This window comes from Echinops telfairi, unplaced genomic scaffold (assembly GCF_000313985.2).
Source record: "Echinops telfairi isolate 266 unplaced genomic scaffold, ASM31398v2 ScPeMD7_28;HRSCAF=97, whole genome shotgun sequence".
Taxonomy (NCBI): domain Eukaryota; kingdom Metazoa; phylum Chordata; class Mammalia; order Afrosoricida; family Tenrecidae; genus Echinops; species Echinops telfairi.
In genome coordinates, this window is record NW_022103925.1 from 2,864,228 (window position 1) to 2,868,550 (window position 4,323).

Sequence of the window (4,323 nt, forward strand, 5' to 3'; positions counted from 1 at the left end):
CCGTCCAGGTAGGCTACGCCTTTGGGGCCGACCAAATGCGGGCAGGTGAGCAGCAACACGGGCATGTCCCAGGCCAGTCGGGCAGCATGGGCGCCTGGGGCACCGGGCTGGAAACTCTCAACGTGGCTGGTGAAGGCGACCCTGCGAAGTAAGCCAGGCGGTGTGTTCTTGTCGGCCGCAGGGTTGATGTGCTCGGCCAGTGGAGAGTGCTCCCTGCTTCCTCACTATTTATAAATCCCCGCGCTGCAGCCTCGCACTCGGGAGGCTGGTTTTCAGTTGTCAAGTGTACCTACCTTTGAAAACACGCTTACGTTGCCCAAGGGCAGCGGGCCCTATGGATGTATGTCCTTCCTCATGGGGCCCTGTGCCCCGTCCTTCCTCCTGGTCCGGCCCTGCGCCTCCTGCCAGAGGTCCTCTGCTGCCTCTGCTCCATACCACCAGGTACCGTTTCGTGACCGTCCCCACCCCCAGATGTGGTGCCTCGCTGCCCACCTGAGACCAGGATTCGGAAGTCAGCTTAAAAGATGGCGGCTACCTTCGGGCAGCTTTTTATCCGGGAGCCAAACTGGTGGGGAGCTTTGGAAAGCCAGGGCTTCTCCTCCACTGCTCTGAAGGCCCTTTGGAATCGAGGAGTGAGAATCTCGCGTGGGCTTTCTTTGCCGGCATGTTGGAAGGCCGTGTTCCCGATGTTTTAAATGAAGGTGGTGGTTCTTGGGAAATAACCCCTCCCGAGGTTTTCAGGGCGTGGCCCTGGGGCCCAGTAGCTTGTGCCCACTGGGGCAGGAACTGGAAGCTGCAGATTCTTGGGCACCCCCCTACAGCCCAAGGCCATTGGGACACTTGCTTAATGATAGTGTCTTTATTAAAAGACCGAACTAATGTTCACAAAGCCGCCTAAAGTACCACTCCAGAACCACGTGCCCATAAGAAACCGGGGTGCCCATATCCCTGGAGGTGGCTCTGCACTGTGGGGTAGGGCGGGGCCCAGGCCTGGCCTGTGGCAGCCATGCCTGCACTGTACAGAATGCATCAGGGCCCCCCGTTCCCGGGTCCGAAGGCACAGCGGGCCCCTGTGATGAGGCAGGCCTGCCGTGCCACGCGCCTTGTTGGGGGACCACGGAATAAAGTGTCACCTGGATTACCTATCGTGTGCTGTGTGTGTGTGTGTTGGCCGTGTGTATGTCTGCCGTGCTTGTGCATGTGTGTTCCTGATGTTGTCGGGGGTTCACACACATCCTGCCACCTCACCAACCCAAGGACGCCTATAGGTGGCCCAGGAGCTGGGGGCAAGGCAGATTTGCCTGCTGCCTGGTTCGAAGGCCTGGGGCAGTGCCCTGGATGAGCAGTCAGCCACAAGGTCATTTTCCTGGACACAGATGGGCTCCTCAGGAGGTGGGGGGGACCTCACTCCCCCCTGGACATAGGCAGGCCCAGAGAGCCAAAGGGGCAGGGTGGGCATGTGAAGCCTGTTGGTGTGCGGGTCACCCTGCCTGGGTGCTGCTGCTCACCCCAGAGGGGCTCATAGCATGAGCCAGCCCACATCTGGATGTCAGGAGGGCCAGCTGTGGTCTAGTGGCGAGGCCTTCTGGGGCCACTAAGCAGAGGGGCTTGGCAACAGGGTGGGATCTCCAATTGTCTCCAGCCCCCCCCAGTGGCACGCCGCCTTACCCTGAACCCCCGGGATCCCCATCAGCCCTGCTCACCACCAACACAGGGCTCCCCGGACACCGAAGCCCACCCCTTGCCACCACCTAGTTGACCCTCACACCCATCTACCTGGCCTGCCCAGACTCCATGCTCACAGCCTGTGCCTGTTGCCCATCCTGCCCTCCAGTCTCTCACGGCCACCCCCTGGTCCCGAGTGCCGGGTGAGGTGGAAGGGACTGAGGACAGCCCGGCCCTGTTTTCTGCAGGTAGGACAGTGGGTGGGGAACCCCCTAGCCTGGGCACACCTTCAGCCTGGCCCCCAGCTGACCACACCCGTCTGCTTTGTGTGGACTTTTAGCCCTGCACCATCCAGGTTCTGCAGGCTTTGGGCACACTCTCAGGGGCCCTGCCTGAGACCCCAGGCCGCTGACAGGGCAGCCAGGACCTCCCTCTGGGTTCTGAGAGCTCCCTGAGGCCCAAGCTAGAGCCCAGCTTTCTAGTTTGCCCTTGCCACACCAAGGCATGGGGCTGCCCGCCCCCCGGCCCAGGTGACTGGGCTGGACCCCAGAAAGAACTCTGCAGTGGAGTCAATGCACTAAGGACCGACAGGATGAGGCAGAACCGCCCCGGTGGGTTCCAAGGCTCACTCTTTACTGGGCTAGAAAGCCCCGCGTCTCTGCTGGTTTTCAACCACTGACCTTGCAGTTGGCCCAACGGGTAACCACAGCCCTCCGGCCCCTCTATCAGAAGGAATGGACACTCAGAACTGGGGAGCTGTTGTGCTGCCTGTTGGCCAGGACAACCCCCAACACCCCCCCCACCCCCTTTTCTTCCTGTGACAACACCCATCCCTGAAGCCAACGGGCAAGCCCCATCCCAGGGTGGCTAGCACCGAGGGCTCCAAGCAGCCAGCCTCCAGGGACAGTGGGAAGACAGGCCCAGTGGTGGGGGAACGTCATCTACTTCCCGGAGCAAAGAGCCATGATTGGACCCAGGGAGGCAGGGCTGGGGCAGCTGGCTAGCGAGTGAGAGACGTGGGGGGACTTGCCCGCCTTCCCCAGAGATGCTCACTAAGGACTTCTAAATGCAGTGTCTACCCATCCCCCCATATGGAGGTAGGAGGCCCACCTGGGGTGGGGGGTAGAACAATAGTCAGTTTCTGGACGTCCGGAATGTCTCCCAGGCAACAGATGGGAACTGATTCCAAAGGCAGCCACCAAGGCCAAGGGGCGGGGGAAACCAACTTGAGACAAGAGGCACCCCCAGTCAGGGAGGGCAAGGACACCCCAAACCCCTCTGCTCACCAGACTGCACCAGACATGACAGGGCAGGAGGTGAGGACCCAGGGCCTGAAGGGAGCTAGGCGTCATGAGCTGCAGGTAAGGGGCGTGGCCACTCCAGTGGGGCAGGTAGTAGGCATGGCCACAAACTAGGCCGGCCTCCAAGTGAGGGTGTGGCCATGAGAACTCATTTACCCTGGTGCCCGCCACCTATGTGCAGCACCGCCCATGGGAGAACCACCACTCGGGGACCCCAGGTCTGCCAGGGCAGGGGGTAGCGAGGTGGTGTTAGGGGCCTGGGGCTGGTCTCTGAGCAGGTGGTGCTTTTCTGCGTGGAGGGTTGGGCACCACCCAGGCTCTTGTCTGGGAATTGGAGGGAGGGGCATGGAGGTCAGTTGGTCCAGTTGGTCCGCACCTCCAAGAGTACTTCCAGTACTTACTGCCCACCAGTGGGGCCAGGCAGTGCCCACCCCCCACCATCCTGGTTCATCTTCCTGCTTCCTCGGGTGTGAACTGAAGGGGGACACCTGGGGCTTACCTCAGCACCCAAACTAGCCCACAGCCGGTACCCAACAGCAAGTGGGGGCGGGGAGGGCTGGGTTGGCCTCCAGCTTCACAGGGGACCTGGGGCAACCCACCAGGAGAGCGCCAGAAACCTGTCACTGCCCAGGTCAGAAGCTGGGTGGGGGACAGCCTGAGCCTGCAAGGGGACTGTCTGGGTGACCCACTCCCCCCAAGCTGGGCTCCCCAACACGTATCGACCTGAACCCCAACACCAAAAACCACAAGGAAATCTTCCACCCCTCACGTGAGAATCGGGGGACAGGGGAGCTCAGAGGGGGCTTTGGTGCCTACTACTGGAGATCCGTTCCCCACCAGCCCAGGCGCCTACCTTAGTCTTGATACCTAGTGCCCGCCAGGGGGCACTGCTCACCCAGTTCTTCCTGGAATGCATCTCCGGGCTGCTACAAGACTAAGACCCTAGAGAATCTGTCTAGTTGGCCCCCTCCAGAGTCCCAAAGACACAGAAATGACACCAAGGATGACCTCTGGGGTCTGCCCTGCCAGCCCCTGGGCCTCATGGGGCTCCCCGAACCGGCCCACCCTCCAGCTGGCTTCTCCCCAGGGCACATCTTCTCCAACGTCAAGGTGGGTGGGGTGGGGTGGGGACGGAACTTGGTGGTCATGTCCCAGACAGTTGATTACCTTTGCAACACTCACCGCCCCCCACACCCCCAAAGGAGCAGCCATTGTTCTTGTCACTCCCAGAATCCTTCCTGCTCCCCCGAGATCGAATCATTGACCACACCCATATTCACAGAAAAACAGGCAAGAAAGCTCCGAGCAAGGCTTCGAACCAGCCATCTCTTTATTTTCTGGAAAGCATGCCTGCAGC